The sequence below is a fragment of the Macadamia integrifolia genome, unplaced genomic scaffold (assembly GCF_013358625.1).
Source record: "Macadamia integrifolia cultivar HAES 741 unplaced genomic scaffold, SCU_Mint_v3 scaffold420, whole genome shotgun sequence".
In the NCBI taxonomy this organism is placed as follows: Eukaryota; Viridiplantae; Streptophyta; class Magnoliopsida; order Proteales; family Proteaceae; genus Macadamia; species Macadamia integrifolia.
The window spans coordinates 354,544-372,416 of record NW_024870234.1 but is presented as its reverse complement, the minus strand read 5'-3'; the positions used below and the strand labels follow the sequence as shown (position 1 = coordinate 372,416).

At 38.2% G+C, this 17,873-nt stretch overlaps 1 non-coding gene across 1 annotated transcript; it reads right to left on the bottom strand.

The window, feature by feature from the left end:
- Positions 1–13,910: 13,910 nt before the first annotated feature.
- Positions 13,911–14,017, bottom strand: LOC122068541. Its single transcript, XR_006137157.1, has one exon. It is a non-coding gene; the product is annotated as a small nucleolar RNA R71 (small nucleolar RNA).
- Positions 14,018–17,873: the final 3,856 nt, after the last annotated feature.

The following is a 17,873-nucleotide window of genomic DNA, read 5'->3' as shown; positions in this document are numbered from 1 at the left end:
TGGGGACATAGGTTTAGGCTCATGGAGGTGTGGGTCCAAGCCCACGAGGGCACAGGTCTGGGCTTGCGAGGGCGCACGTGCGTGTGAGGTAGGCTTGGCTGGGCTGGTGTGCGCGATATGCATGTGAAAATTAGGATTTTCTTGGGAAGATTGTGGGAGATTCGACGGTCTGATTTTGACATGTCATATATCATCAAAATCGTATTCCTGAGCACTATCCATCTATGTAGTCATCTCGACCAGATTCCTTCGTATATAGCAAGTTACAATTGGACCTTCTTCTCTCCCACACAGGGGGTTCCAGGGTTTCATGTAGGGGAATGTTTTAGAATTTTCTTAGTCCATCTCTATTGATCGAAAGTTAGAAGTCACATCCAAAATCCACATTTCATCATTGCCGGAGGAGGGTGACAAAATTGGGTGTCTACAATTGTTGGTTGCTCGGAAGGAAAAATGGAAAGTGCATTGTACTCGAAAACTGCTCGGGCTTATCAGGATCACTCTTGCTCTACATCGTGCCAAGCTTGAAGATCCGTCTACAAACAAATTCCACATAGCTGGAGCTCCTTAGTTATTTTTTTTCGTCGTCCTGTGGTGCTCAATCATCATTTTTCTATTCGCCCCCAATTGTACATTTGACCAAGAAGTCAACCAGTGCTTGAGCTTTGATTGTTGTTCATGGGTGGAATGTAATGTCAAATTTGTCCAGCTCGATTGCCTAACCAATCATTCTTCTTGATGTGCTAGAGCTTTGAAATATTCTTTTTAGTGGTTGATCGGTTAATACCGCGATGGTGTGGGCCTGAAAGTATGGCCAAATTTTGCATGCTGTAGTCTCCACCCTTGTATACCTCAGTTCTACGTCTACCAGGACCTTGCTCACATAGTATATCGATTGCTGACTCCTGTCTTCCTCCTTTAGCAGAACTGCGCTTACGGCCACTAGGGAAACTCCCAGATTGAGCTGCAGCTCATCTCCTTTTGCAGCTTTGGTCAGCAGCGGAGGAGAGGATAGTTACTTCTTGAGTTCTTCAAAGGCATCTTAGCAGCTCGACGTCTATTAAAATCTCTTGGCCCCCTTTAAAGATTGAAAAAATGGGAGATGTCTATCACCTGCATTGGAAATAAAGAGACCAAGAGCTGCTAGTTTGCCCGTTAATTTTTGTACCTTTTTTATCGTTTTTTGTGATGTCATCTCTAGTATTGCTTGTATTTTTTCAGGATTGGCCTCTATGCCTCTGCTTAAAACCATAAACCCCAAGAATTTACCCAAGGTCACTCCAAACGCACACTTGGTCAGGTTGAGCTTCATGTTGTACCTTCATAAGATTTCAAATGCTTCTTCTAGGTCAGTCACGTGGTCTGACACCCTCTTACTTTTAACAGCATATCGTCTACGTATACCTCCATGTTCCTTCCAATCATTGGTTTGAATATGCGGTTGACCAGCCGTTGACAGGTTGCCCCAGCATTCTATAGACCGAAGGGCATGACTTCATAGCAATATAATCCATTGTCAGTGACAAACACAGTCTTTGGTTGGTTCAGCGTACTCATCTTGATCTAGTTGTACCCCAATAAGCATCCATGAAGCTCATAAGGTCATGTCCTATGGTAGCATCAATGAGGAGGTCTGCTCTTGGTAGTGGGTAGTCGTCCTTTGGGAATTCTTTGTTGAGGTCGGTGAAGTCGATGCACATGCACCATTTTTCGCTCGACTTCTTCACCATCGTGACATTTGCCACCCAATCGGGATACCATATCTCCCTGATGAACCCGGACTTTAGGACCTTTTCAACTTCTTCTTCAATGGCCAACTGTCTGTTTGGTGTGGAGGTTCTTCTCTTCTCCTTGACTGGTTGATATGCCAGATCAATACTTAGTCTATGCTCGATCACCTTTCTATCAATACCTAGCATGTCCATTGGTGACCATGTGAATAGATCAGCATTCCTTTTCAGCAATACTATCAGCCTTTCCCGATCTCTAAGCGGCAGAGATGCACCCACGAACAGCTATTTAGAGGTGTCTACTTTGGAAAGGTTTATTGGCACCAATTCTTCTACGGGTTCTCCTCTACTAATTTCCTTTTCTTTTTTCCTTTCAGCCACCTCGATCACAAGGATGTCTTTTTGTTTCTAGGTGTCTTTCAAAGTGTTGACATAGCACTTTCTCAACTTTAGCTAGTCACCCCGACATTTTCTGAAACCTTTCTCGGTAGGGAGCTTCATCTTCAGGTGGTAGGTTGACAGTCGAGACTACTCCCCACCTTCGGCATTGCCATCAGCAGGAAGGAATCAAGAGACAAGCAAAAGATAACTAAATAAAAGCTAACCCGGCAGCACAAGGACAGCCAACTTAACTCATCTGGTATTGCGGTCTATCAATCCCATCTGCTTGAAGACTCTTAAGAATTTTTGATGGCACACAGACAATGGAATGGAAGTTTCATATTTTGCAGCTGATTTCGCAAGATGATTTGTGATGGAATTAGCTTCCCTATAGCAATGAGTTAACTTCCACTTTGATGCAGATAAAAAACTTTGAAGACCTGTCCACTGTTGCAACACAAACCATGGAATTAATCCTCTAGACAACAAGATTACTACAGCAGCCAAATCACACTCAATCCAGATTCTAGAGAAAGATTTATCTCTGGCCATCTCCAGACTAACCATAAGAGCTCTAAACTTTGCTTTAAAGTTTGTGGTAACTCCCAAGAAAGTTCTGAAATGTGCAACAACCTAGGCTTTATCATCCCAAAAAACTTCTCCTGCACCTGCCCTACCCAGGTTCCCTAGAGAACATCCATCAATATTCAGCTTCACCCATCCAGGGAAGGGGGCACACCAATAAACCTCAATCAATTGCTTTAGTCTAGACACTGGAACTTGAAGATTGAGTTTCCTAGCACACATAAGATCAGAGACAGATCTAACTTGCCCTCTCAAGTTTGGTCCCAGAAGAGTTAGCTCGCCCAACACCAAGGAAAGAAGCTGATTATGAGTCCTAGAAATTCCATTAAACTGCCTCGCATTCCTTTCCATCAAGATAAAAAAAAAAAAAAAATCAAAACAAATTCAGTAGACCAAGCTCCTTTCAAAGCAATAATCCTTGCTTTGGGCCTCCACCAATTACTGATCTTCAGGTAATTGTGAAAATTATATAGCCATCTAACTTCAAAGTACTCTGAGAAAGAAGCCCAAAGAAACTTAGCAGAAACACAATTAATAAAAAGGTGGAAAATTTATTTTTCTTCCCGATCACATAACTCACACCTCGAGGTCAATTGAACTCCTCCCCCTTGCACCACCGTATCACAAGATAATTTTTCATGAATTAGCTTCCATGCAAAAATTGAATGGCACGGTAAAACTTGGGAGTCCCAAACTAACTTAGACTAGCTAATTTTAGGATTTGAATTTCTCAAGCCCTCCCATGCAGTCTTTATAGAAAAATTTCCCAATTGGGACAGCGACCAGCAACACACATCTTCCCCCTCCCCTGTAATGGGAATTGCGCCAATCCTAGCAAAGACCTCTTTTAAAAATTCAGATGCAACCGAAGGGAATGACCACTTCCCTTTCAGAATAAAATCTGCCACTTTAATATCCCTGCACTGAAAAAATTCCTTTGGAAGAGGGGAAATTTCTGCCAGCGACTGAGAGCTAGCTCACCTGTCCTGCCAAAATAATATATTATGCCCATTACCCACTTTTCATCTGTCATTGGAGGAGACAAATTTCCACAACTTACGAATCCCTGACCGCACCGTGGAGGATATATAAGCTACCTTCATTGAACCATCTTTATTCACAAATCGAGCCCGGAGAAATTGACTCATAGCCGTCTTCTCATGCTTACCTTGCCAAACCAATCTACTAAGAAAAGCACTATTGACCTCTCTGAGATGTCCGATTCCCAACCCTTCTTTCTCCTTAAGCTTGCAAACCACATCCCATTGAACTGTGATTTTTTTTATTGTATCAATTTCCCCCATATAGATGTAACTGGATCCAAACATCATTAAATAAATGACATCATAAAACCCTAATTTTTAAGGCATTAATGACAATCACATAGTTGAGAAGAGTGAGAGTATTCAAAGGTACACACTTCTCTCAATTTTCTTGAATCTAACTGTTACCCTTAAATATAAATGAAAATTTATCCCATAAATATTGTAACTAGTTTAGGGTATTAGGTCATGCAATTAAATTGAACGGGAGTATCCAAAGGTACACATTTTATCGTTGTTGTGATGGCCACAACTATTAATCTTAAACATAACTGTGGTAACATCAAATTAAAGATGAATTATAGGACATTGTGATAAATCACTAGTCTAACAGTTGGGTTAAAATGGGAGTGTCCAAAGGGAAACATCTTTGCTTGACTGTTTAGATAGATTTTCAGTCCTAAATATGACTTCCAACACATGTTGAGTTAACCACTAGCATATTATTTTTTTTTATCCCGAATGATAGATTCTAATGATGTAATAGGTTGCTCTTTCTAGAACTATAATTTTAGTATTATTGAAACTCAAAGAATTATTGATATATAAGCATGTATTTGTATTTTATTTCAGTAGAACCATCACCTATGGCTATACCTAATTTCATCCCTATCTTTACTAGCTCAAACTGCTTGGATTGGTATGAGGAGTTGATATACTATCAGACTACTATTTACGCACTAAGAAGCTAGTTGATTGTACTAATACGAGTATTGTAGATGAGATCAATCTTCATGAGAAGTGGACCCGATCAAACCAATTGTGCCTTTTGTTTATCAAGAAAACAATTGAAAAAGTTATCAAAGGACCGATTCCTGACTCTAATGTTGCAAAAAATATATCTGGCGTCTATTAAAAAGTGGTTCCTACCGCAAACAAGTCTCTTGTAGGCACTCTCATGGCCAAATTGGTGAACATGAAATATAAGGCAGTAGTAGAATAGTTGATCACATTTGTGAAATGCAAAGTTATCTGCAAAACTGGCCAAGATGTACCAGATACTGAATGAAGCTTTCCTTGTTGGGTTAATCCTTCAGTCTCTTCCTCAGAAGTTTGAACCATTCAAGATCCATTCAACAAAAATAATGATACATGGGATCTGAATGAGCTTCAAAGCAAGTGCGTTTAAGAAGAGCAGAGATTGAAGTAGGTAGGAGGGAAAATGGCTAATATGGTGTCAAAATTTTTTTTTCACTTAAGATCCAAAATTTTATTAATAGAAAAAGAGAGGAACAAAAATAAAGAAACTCAAGAAATCAATTTATAAACCCCTAGCTTCGGCATGGCCATCAGCAGGGATAAATAAATCGAGAATAAAAAACTTAACATGGGCAATCTCAGAACAAATGTGCACAGAGAAAGATATATTATCTTCCGAAACTCTTGATTTTTTAGCGTCCTTTGCGATAGATGTACCAGATACTGAATGAAGCTTTCCTTGTTGGGTTAATCCTTCAGTCTCTTCCTCAGAAGTTTGAACCATTCAAGATCCATTCAACAAAATAATGATACATGGGATCTGAATGAGCTTCAAAGCAAGTGCGTTTAAGAAGAGCAGAGATTGAAGTAGGTAGGAGCGAAAATGGCTAATATGGTGTCAAAATTTTTTTTTCACTTAAGATCCAAAATTTTATTAATAGAAAAAGAGAGGAACAAAAATAAAGAAACTCAAGAAATCAATTTATAAACCCCTAGCTTCGGCATGGCCATCAGCAGGGATAAATAAATCGAGAATAAAAAACTTAACATGGGCAATCTCAGAACAAATGTGCACACAGAAAGATATATTATCTTCCGAAACTCTTGATTTTTTAGCGTCCTTTGCGAGAAAATCAGAAACACAATTTGCCTCCCTAAAACAATGGGTTTCCATCTTATTGAGTCCAAGTAGGCCTTTACAGAGATCCAATCTTGAATTGCATACAATGGAATTGATTATGATTGAAGAACTACCACCACTGCTACCGAATCAGATTCAATCCAAAGAGCGTTTATCTAGAGCTCTTTAGCTTTAAGTATTCCTTCCAAAAGAGCTATGAATTCAGCATATTAATTTGAGAACAACTTAAAAGAACCCACCACAGTGCCCATGTAATTGCAAAGAACTCCTCTTGCTCTTGACCTTCCTGGGTTGCCCAATGAGCAGCCATCCACATTTAGTTTTATCCATCCAAAGTTTGGCTTACACCAATAAAATTTCAAGATCGGCTTACACCAGTAAAATTTCAAGATCGACAATGGCTTACCTAGAAGAACTAATATACCCAATTTGAGACAACAAACCAGGTATAGAAGCTGATTGATGACACTAGTCAAGGAGAAAGAAACTTCTTGCATCTCTTTTAATCTTCTAAAAAATAATGGTAGTGGATTTAGCAAATCCTTCATGTCGCCTTTTGTTCCTCTGCCTTCATATGTTATCAGCCATTATAATGAATCCTGTTGACCATGGGTCACAGACAGCTACTACCCTGCATTTTCTGACCCACCATTGAGGAGCTGAATAATATCATCAATATTTGGCCAAGAGATGCCAAAAAAATTAGGAAAGATTTCTATTTAGACACGGAGAAGTTGCGTTTTGAGAAAACATGATTGAACATTTCAGCAGCCGAACCAATAAAATGCATTTAGATGCTAGAGGCACACCCTTTCTAGAAACATTGTCTTCAATAGGAAGCTTCCTGTGCAATTGCCACCACCCAAAAATGGATTGTCTAGGATGCAAGAATCTACTCCAGACTAGAGAATACCGTGGGACCTTGGGATTCCCTTTCCTTATCTCATTCCACATAGATGAAGAAGAAAAAGAATCAGATGAAGATCCACTCCAAAAACACCTATCCTCCAAGTCAAACTATGGCAACCTTATCAATCGAGCAACAGAGAATGCATCTTTTAGCACACTAGATCTAACTTCAGGAATATTCTAATTAAAATTTTGGATTAAATGGGACACCTTTCAGGGATGAATTAACTATATAATCCAGAGCACTACCGCATAATTCTGCAATGGATTTTTCACCTAACCAGATATCATTCCATAGATTAATATTCTTACCATTTTCCATGATCCATCTTTCCTTGCTAGATATAAAGGACCACATCTTACGAATACTTGGCCATATCAAGGATGTTTATAAGATTTTTTAGGATACCCATTGGTAAGAAGTCTGGCTTTAAAAGATCTGCTCATGGATGAACTCCCATGTTTAATGTTCCAAGCTTGCTTTTTTTTCGCTAAAAGGTAATATTATTAAACTTGATAAAAAAAAAAAAAAAAAAAAAAAAAAAAAAGAGACATCAATACATGAACCACATACCCAATTTCCAAACCCCCGCCTTCGGCATTGCTATCAGCAGGGGGAGGGGAATAGCCTTAAAAAAATCTATAGTTGGGTCTATCATCAGCATCTTTGCTAAGCAGATCCACAATGTGAGCTAGAAATGCTACATTTGAATCTGATCGCCCAGTCTTTGCTACATCTCTAGCTAGAAAGTCAGCAAATATTATTTGTCTCTCTAAAGTTGTGGGTAATTTTCCAAGTAATCCTATTCAGATATGGTTTTAGATAAGACCATCTCTGCGCAGCGAACCAAGGAACCTTATTTTGAAGCACAAACATTACTACTTCTTCCAAGCCTACTTACAAAGAAGAGACTTGTTAATATCACAGAGCCAACGAATACCTAACCCACTTCTTCCTTTGGCATGCAAACAAGGTCCCACTTCACTGTCACGAATTTTTCTGAGTCTACATCTCCTAACCAGATGAAGTTCCTCAAACATTTTTCCCTTAGCTTAATTAAGGAAGATGGCCACCAATACACAGAAAAATTATGCACAAACATACCCAAAATAATCGAGCGAACCAATTGAACTCTACCAGCCATAAAGAACAATTTTCCCTTCCAAACCAACAACTAATCTCTGATCTTGTCCATCACAGACATCAAGAATTGATTTTTAACTCTTCCTTTAGGAGCTGATCTTTGAAATTGTAGGAGCTTATTCCCAAAATATCCAAAATATTCTGCTTTCCTAAAGGAGAAAATTTTCCAATGAACAACTTACTTTTTTCTAAATTCACTTACTGGCCTAAGAACTCTTGATACTTCCTAAAAAAATCATGGAGGTTTCTAACATAATTTATGGAGGAATTCATAAATATAAAGATATCATCTACAAAAAGTAAATGAATCGGAATTGACTCACCTCTTCAACCTTGCAGAGCTTTAATTTTATTTTCCTACTGCATCTTCTTCAGGTCTCTACAAAGGGCCTCTTCAGCCAGAATGAATAAAATAGGAGATAGAGAATCCCCTTAGCACAATCCACGCTCCACACCAAAATATCAAGACCTCCATTGAGAAGAATAGAAATCTTTGATGAAGAAAGAATTTGGAAAATCCAATTTATCCACTTATCTGTGAATCCAAACCTTCATAGGACATGCAAAATAAAGCTCCAAGAGATTGCATCAAAAGCCTTCTGAATGTCTATCTTTGCACCCATTCCACCACCTCTAGTGGAAGTAAACATGAGATTAGCTAACTCAGAGGCTAAAGCATGAAGGGGAAGAGCTTTAAAGTTGCACCGAAGAAGCAGATATCCAATCTACCTACTGACAATAAGAATTCTAGCAAAGTCAAGTGTTTCTTCCACCAGAAGGAGGGAAATCTTTGTAAGGACTATCAGAAATGTCGAGCCTGGCTTGAAAAGAAGGATAATAATTCTATCCTAGTTTGTTTTCAAACCAATCTTGTTGACATTCCTTTGTAATACATGGTGGATTGATTCTGGTACAACTGTGCATATATCAAAATCCATGTAGGGATTCCTTTCAACCCAGAGCCTAAGTCCGAGTGAGAGTATCGTTTACATTGGGAATCAGATGGAGTCTGAAGTTTGAGCAATCAACACTTGCATTCTTATAATGGATACCGGATACCAACTAGACTTATTGGACACTCTCTATGTCCCCTCTATTTCTAGAAATCTTGTTTCTTTACCAAAATTTGATTCTAGGGGTTATGACTTTATGTTTGGGAATAATTTTTTTAAAAGTTTATAAAGACAATAATTTAGTATTTATTAGATAATTATGTGACGATATTTATAGATTTTATTTGGATTCCAATTTTGAAAATTCTTTTCTTACCCTGCATGTGAATGTTGGAACTAAATGTAAATCCAACAATAATGTTTCCTCAGCCTTGTGGCATAGACTTCTAGATCATATTTTCCTACCTAGGATGGAGAAGTTAGTGAAGGAAGGTGTATTGCCTATTTTGGATGAATTAACTTTGGTACTTGTATAAATTGCATAAAGGTAAGCAACCTAGGACAAATAAAGTTGCTATCACAAGGAGTGATGCACTATTAAGAATAATTCATGTAGATATTAGTAGACCATTTGACCCCTGCATTATTTGAGAAACGTATTTCATCATCTTTATTAATGATTACTCACGGTATTATTACATCTACTTTTTGGATAAAAAGTCTAAAAACATAAATGTCTTTGAAACATTTATGCTGAAATTGAAAACAAGTTGGACAGAAAGATCAAGATCGGAAGATCTGATAGAGGGGGTGAGTATTACAATAGATATACAGACCTAAGGCAAGTTGATGGAACATTTGTCCATTTCCTCAAATTGAAGGGTATCACTCCCGATTTTACACTTCCTAATATACTTGAACAAATTGGAGTTCCAGAAAGACGTAATCGTACCTATAAGGATATGATTCATAGTATGATAAGAAATTCATCACTGTCTAAGTTTATGTGGGGCGGACCTTTGAAAATAACTGTGTATATCTTGAATCGGGTTCCAAGTACGTTAGTTTCAAAAAATCCTTATGAGTTATGGATAGGAAAGATACCTAGCTTGAGACACTTACATGTATGGGGTTGTCTAGCTGAAGCTAGACTATGTAATCCACATGAAAGGAAACTCAACCCTAGGATCATTATTGTTATTTTATTGGGTACTGCTAATGGTTAAAGGGATTCATGCTCTGTGCGCCCAAGCATAGTACTAGGTTTGTGGAAACTTCAACTGCTAGATTCCTAGAGGATGGCGACATTAGTGGGAGTGTACTACGTATTGTGGCATTTGAGGAAGTTTGGGTTACATTTCTAGCTCCTGTACATCCTGATGACAGTGTTATTCCACAATTATTCCATAAATTACCAATGGTAATGAACTTATGGAACAACAAACTATAGAGAACTATATGCTGTAGAGAACACTTTTGACAAGTCTATATATCTGAAAGTTAGTGGGAGCAAGTTTATATTCCTAGTCCTATATGTAAATGATATTTTGCTTGCTAACAATGATCTTGGTTTGTAAAGGATACGAAAAGATTTCTCTTTGAGAACTTTGAAATGAAGGGTATGGACTTGGCATCTTTTGTTATCGACATCGAGATATTTCGAGATAGATCTCACCAATGGCTTAGGCTACCACAGAGCCTACATTGATAAAGTTCTTGAGAGATAAGGTATGAAGATTTCCAGACCTAGTGTTGCTCTCATGATTAAGGGTGATAAGTTAGTTTGAGTCAGTGTCCGCAGAATAATTTGGAGCCAGAACAGATGAAAGACATTCCCTATTCTTCAGCTGTGGGAAGTTTTATGTATGCCATGACTTGTACTTGTATTAGCTTTGTAGTTGGGATGTTAGGCAGATACATTACTAATTCTGGTATGGATCACTAGGTTGCTGCCAAGAAGGTGATACTTTATTTGTAGGGAATGAAAGACTACATGCTTATTTATAGAGCAACTAATCAGTTGGAAGTGATTGGTTATTTAGACTCTGATTTTGCCGATTACCTCGATAGTTATGTCTTTCTACTAGCTAGTGGCGCAACTTCTTGGAAGTCCAAGAAATATATTTGTGTCTCCACTTCTACCATGGAAGAGGAGTTCATGGCATGCTTTAAGGCCACATCAATGGCGATTTCATTATAAAATTATATCACTGGGCTTTGGGTTGTTGACTCTGTGATGAGCACATTTATGTGTGAAATCTAGGGTAGTAAAACATGCATTTTACATATTTAGAATGGAGCTACCTTGGGTTTTATTCTCTTTTTGCAGGTTTTATATTTTCAAGCCCTTAAGGACTATCGGGCGCTATATCTTCAATTTTACACATAAAGAGGTCCTATTTCTTTTCATGGTTGCAAAAAGGAAGAAATTCTGAGCAAGATAGACATGTTCAATTAAAAGTACATATTCATTTGGTCACCCGTACAAATGATTATTCTTTTCGGGCCAGAAAAAGAATAATGGATTAAAACTAAACCGAGATGCAGAACCAACCCATTTGCAATTGTCCCAGAGGTACAAGGAGTATTCTAAATGCCAACAAGGATCGATGGACCACATCCTTAAGTGATTGAAGATTCATTTTTGGTAACAACAACTACCTAGTGTAGTTGGTGAGCTATGGTGTGCAAAATTTTCTTGCTCACCAAGAGGTCTCAAGTTCGAATCTCTTGGTTGTTTTTTTTTAGAGAATTTTGTTGAAGATTTCCTGCTTTTCACTCACTTAAATCACTAAGGGCATGGAGGGGATTTCTACATCAAATTAGAAGGAAGGAAAATCGTGGAAGGGTTCCTGCGCAAGAAGAGAAGAAAAAATAGGAAAGAAAAAAAAAGGGAGAAATAAAGATTGCCCAAATCTTCTCTATCCTCCACATCATCACCAAAAGATTGTCCAAATCACACAAAGCAAGAAGGAAAATCGTCCCTTGGAGGGAGAAAAAGAAGAGAAATAAATTAGAAAAAAAAAGGAAAGAAAATAAGCAAAACAAATTATAGGAAATTTCTCAAAGTTTATTTCTCTCTTCTCTCTCCTCCACCTTAGCACTTTTGGTCTCAAAATATCTCACAAGCAATTGTGGGTTTCTCCCTTTTAGGAAAGAAAAATTTGTTACCCTACCTCCCCTTTCCCTATAAATACAACTCATGTAAGAAGAGGGGAGACAATTCATTCTTCTTCTAGTTTTTTTTAGTTGCTCTCCCTTTCTCTTACTCTCTCTTTAGTTTTAGTTCTTCTTTATCTTTTCTTTAATCACTTTTGTAATAGATTTTTTTATTTCAATTAATGCAAGCACTCTTTTACTTTTATTCGGCCTTTTTATGTTTATGATTTATGCAATTGAGTTGTAATTTTTTAAGTTATAACTCTAGGCTTAGATCTAGGTGACAAGATCACGAGCCGTGGAGCAATTTTTTTTTCAAGATTTGTTTTCTCTAGTACTAGAAATTTTAGATTTGGTTTATTCCAGATCTGGTTTTTAGTACTGGTAGTATCTCAAATCGATCAAGTTTTCAGTTCGAGGGTTGAAGTTCAAGTAAGTAGGCTCCTTCAGTAGTCTTCTCTCCCCCCTCTCATTCCCTCTTCTGACTACCCTTTCTTTCTTAATTTAGGATTTTAATTTCAGTCGTTACATTATTGCTATCCTTTTCCCCCAAGGTTCATGGCTGGTGTATGTGTTGGTTTTGCCCCTCCTAGCCATAGAACCATCATTTTATTGTTTTTATTTTAATTGCCTCCCTTTCCCTAAAGCCAAGTAGAGTAACCCTTGTAAGAGTGACTCTCTGGTCAAGTAGGGAAGCTCATATTATGATGCATCCCTCGGGCTAAGTAGAGAAACCTGCTTGTGAGTCTCTCTCTAGCTTTATTCCCCTTTCTTTTACTTTATTTTTATTTTAGCATTTTTTCCTTTATTTATATATATTTTTTTAATTGCGTGGGTTGTTTATTTTCAGTTATTTATTTATTTAATTTTAATTGTGTGGCTTGCGTCTTTAAATTCTTAGATGACGAATGGTTAGGACGTTATTTTAGATACATATGTTTAGGACGGTAATTAGAATTAGATCACAACCATTAATAGGTTCACTTTCGCATTATTAAAAGAAATAAAAAAATAAAGTGGCTGCTCTCCCTGTGTTCGACCCGTAGCTACACTGATCCGTACGCTTGCGGTTACATTTTAAAAGCTCAAACAAGTTTTTGGCGCCGTTGCCGGGGAGACAGTTCCATGTTATTTTTCACTTTCTTTTGGTAAATCGGAGTGCTTTGTTTGCTTTGTTTTATATTTTTCCTTTTCTTTTATTGAATTCCTGAGAAGAACAACTTGCAATAATAGTTGTATCAGTGGAGGTCGCCATGCCTTACAGTATGATAAAGACAGGTTTTGCCCTATAGCAGTACCTCAGGAATTGACCTGAGCAACCTTGGATCCCTGCCGGTAAGCTCCCAAAAAGCCAAAAAAAATCAAAAAATAAAAAGAAAAAAAAAAATCATTAAAAAAAATCGTTTTGCTATCCATTCTTTTGTGCTTGTCTTACTTTAGTTGTGGGTAGTTTTCTATTGCATGAGTGTTAAGTGGGTACGTAATACTAAGAATCGGTTAGAAAGAAGAGATCCAACAAGTAGTGACCCTATACGTTTGCTCTCTTTAAAACTCTTTAATATGGGAGACCAACAGCAAAACCCTTCACCTAAATCTCTGAAAGATAGGTTCTACCCTGCTAGAACAGCCCAACCTTCCTGCATAGTTCTACCACAAGCCCAGGGCAATAATTTTGAACTCAAATCTCAATACATCACTATGTTGCCCCACTTCCATGGGTTGACCTCTGAGGATGCATACCTATTTCTAAGGGAATTTGAAGAGGTATGTGTTCTAATTAAGATCCAACAACTTTCTGATGATGCTGTTAAGCTTAGGTTTATCACTTTTGCATTGAAAGACCAATCTAAGAAGTGGTTGTATGGGTTACCCACAAATTCCATAACCTCATGGGAATAGTTCACAGTTGTCTTCCTTAAGAAGTTTTTCCCAACTCACAAGACCAATAAGCTTAGAAGTGATATCCTTCAGTTTAGGCAAAAGCCTAGTGAGTCATTTTCCAAACTTATGGAGAGATTCAAGGATCTACTCCAAGAATGCCCTCACCATGGCCTAGACCTATGGCATTTATGTCAAATAATTTATGAGGGTATTGATTACCCAACTAAACAAATGATAGAGTCTATGTGCCCTGAGGGATTCACATCCTTTACAGATGAAGGAAAGGCATGGGAATTCTTACTTCACTTAGCTGATAAAACCCGTGAGTGGGAATCAACCCAAGAGAGTGAAAGAACCATAGGAGGAAAAGGATATTTTGTGGATGGGATAGTAGCCAAGGAAGCCCATTTGGATAGCCTAATCAAGAGGATTGAGGCTATTGTTCCTAGAGAGCCATCATCAGTCAATTTGGTTAAGATTTGTGCTTGGTGCCAATCCCCTGGACATGTCATAGAAGAATGCCCCAACACCTCTGGGGGCACTTCTAATGATAGTGTTAATGCCTTATACCAGAATAAACCATATAGTAACACCTACAATCCAGGATGGAGAAATCACCCAAATTTCTCTTGGAATCAGAGCAACCAAGCAGTGCCTTCCAATTTTCATACTCAAGGTCAACCTAGACCCCAAAGGCCTCCCTTTGCACAACAATCTTTTTTCCATAATACTTTTCCTAGGTCAAATGCAGGACCTTAGGCTAGTTTTCCTAGGGCCCCTCTCCTATCATCTTATCAGCAACCCACTGGGTTTACCAACACTGGAGAGGCAAGTAGAATAAGTGACTTGGAAAAAAATATGGCCCTCCTCATGACAAGCCATCAAAATCTTACGAGAGAACTTACCCAAGTTGTCTCAATTATGCGTGAGAGGGAGAAGGGAACTTTACCCAGTCAACCATAGCCTAACCCTAGGCATCATCAGCCTGTTAGTTCACAAACATCAACTAATGCACCACTGAATATAGTACAAGGTCAGACCTAACAAGGGCCCTCTAACCAATGTAATGTTGTTTATGCCCTTAGGAGTGGTAGAGAGTACCAACAGAGCGTTCCTAAATCTTTCTCATATATTACTCCTGTTAACTCTCCTTCAGTTGAGGACACAAGTGTGCCTCTTGTTCCAGGTTCGTCTGATGAACCTAAAGATTTTTCTGAAACTAAAGATGATTTGGTTGAGGAAACAAAAAATGATTCTTCTGAACAGGGGCAAATCCCTAACAATCCTTATGTTCATCCTATCCCATTTCCTAATCATTTGGTAAACAAAAGGAAGACTGCTTCCATGGACAAAATTTTAGAAGTCTTAAAAAAGGTAGAAGTAAACATCCCTCTTTTGGATGCCATATCCCAGATCCCCACCTATGCAAAGGTACTGAAAGATTTGTGTACTCACAAACATATCACTAGTGTGCCCAAAAAGGTGTTCTTGGCAGGTAACATTAATTCCATAATTACTCAGCCTATAACAACCAAGTATAAGGATCCAGGGAGCCCTACCATAGCTTGTGTCATAGGCAACACCTACATTGAGCATGCCTTACTTGACCTTGGCGCAAGTGTGAATCTTTTACCTTACCATGTGTACAAGCACCTTGGATTGGGAGAATCGAAAGCCACTGGAACTACTCTTCAGTTGGCAGATAGGTCTGTTAAAATTCCAAAAGGGATGATTGAGGATGTCTTACTAAAGGTGGGGGAATTTATTTTCTCTGTTGATTTCATTGTGTTAGATACTAAGCCCTTCTCAACCAAGGATGAGATCCCAATAATTCTAGGAAGACCATTCTTGGCTACCAGTAATGTATTAATCAATTGCTGGAATGATTTCCTAAGATTATCTTTTGGTAACCAAACTGTTGAGTATAACATGTTTAGGATTGGCAAGTAACCACATATGGAAGAAGAGATCAATATGCTTGAGGATTTTCTGTATTTTTCTGATGATTTAGTTATCAACTTTGATATTGATTTTGATTCAGAATTCCAAGAGTGTATGGATGAGTTGGATGATGACAGTGAAAATTTGTTTTCTGAAGTCTTGAGTCTTCACACACTTGTGGAGCCCTTAGGACCCCTTTCCAATTCCATTCCCAAACCTTCCATAGTTGAGCCCCCTAAGCTAGATCTTAAGGAGTTGCCATCTAATCTGAGATATGCTTTCCTAGGGCCTGACCAGACTCTTCCTGTAATAATTTCTTCAAATTTGACTTCTAGCCAGGAAGAAGAGTTACTTAAAGTGTTAAAAGATAATAAGGAAGCCCTAGGTTGGACCATGGCTGATATCAAAGATATAAGCCCTTCCATTGTGCAACATCATATACATCTTATGGAGGATTCCAAACCATCAACGGAACCCCAAAGAAGAGCTAACCCAGTGATGATGGAAGCCATTAAGAAAGAGATCCTAAAGTGCTTGAATCATGGAATAATTTATCCTATTTCTGACAGCCAATGGGTAAGCCCAGTTCACGTAGTGCCTAAGAAGTCTGGTGTGACTGTAGTTCCTAATGCCAATAATGAGTTGATCCCTACCCGTGTCCAAACAGGATGGCGTGTGTGCATTGACTACAGGAAACTTAATATGGCAACCTGGAAGGACCACTTCCCATTGCCATTCATTGATCAGATGTTAGAGAGGTTAGCTGGACATGAATACTATTGTTTTCTTGATGGATATTCTGGCTATAACCAAATCCCAATTGCTTTAGAGGACCAACATAAGACCACTTTTACGTGTCCATATGGAACATTTGCTTACAGGTGTATGCCCTTTGGGCTTTGCAATGCCCCTGCTACGTTCCAACGATGTATGATGAGCATTTTTTCTGACATGGTCGAAAAATTCTTAGAAGTATTTATAGATGACTTTTCAATTCATGGGAATCCCTATTCTGAATGTCGTCATCATCTTTCCCTAGTTTTGAAAAGGTGCATATCTAAGAATTTGGTTTTGAATTGGAAGAAATGCCATTTTATGGTTAAATCTGGTATTTTTTTAGGCCATGTAATATCCAAGGAGGGAATTAAGGTAGATAGAGCCAAAGTGGATTTAATTGATAATTTATCACCTCCTCAATCTGTTAAGGATGTCTGGTCTTTTCTAGGGCATGCAGGCTTCTATAGAAGGTTTATTAAGAACTTTAGTCCGTTAGCCCGACCTCTCACTTCTTTACTTGCCAAAGATCAAACTTTTGAGTTTTCTAAAGAGTGCCTAGAATCCTTCAAACAACTTAAGAAGGAGTTGACCAATGCACCCATTGTTTAGCCACCTGTTTAGACTGAACCTTTTGAACTGATGTGTGATGCTTCGGATTTTGCCATAGTAGCAGTTTTGGGTCAAAGGATTAATAAGTTTCCCACTGTCATTTACTATGCTAGTAGGACCTTAAACGATGCACAACTCAATTATACAACCAGTGAAAAAGAATTTTTAGCTATTGTGTTTGCATTAGAAAAGTTTCAGTCTTACTTAGTTGGTTCACATGTGGTGGTGTATACTGATCATTCTGCTCTCAGATACCTAGTTCAGAAGAAGGATGCCAAAGCCTGTCTCATTAGGTGGGTTTTACTTTTGTAAGAGTTTGATTTAGAAATTAGGGATAAGAAAGGAGTTGAAAACCTAGTTGCAGACCATTTATCCTGGCTTCCCAATTCCTTGATTGTTGATTCTCCAATCAACGAGAACTTTCTAGATGAACAATTATTTGCAATGTCCAGTGAACCATGGTTTGCTGACATTGTCAACTTCTTAGTTTCAAGTGTGACTCCGGATCACTGGTCCACCCAAGATAAGTATAGGTTTCATTCCCAAGTTAAGCACTTTTTCTGGGATGATCCTTCTCTGTTTAAGATATGTCCAGATCAGATTATCCGATGATGTGTTCCTGATTATGAACAACATTCTATTCTCTCTTTTCGTCATGATCATGCATGTGGTGGACACTTTGGACCCAAGAAGACTGTCGCA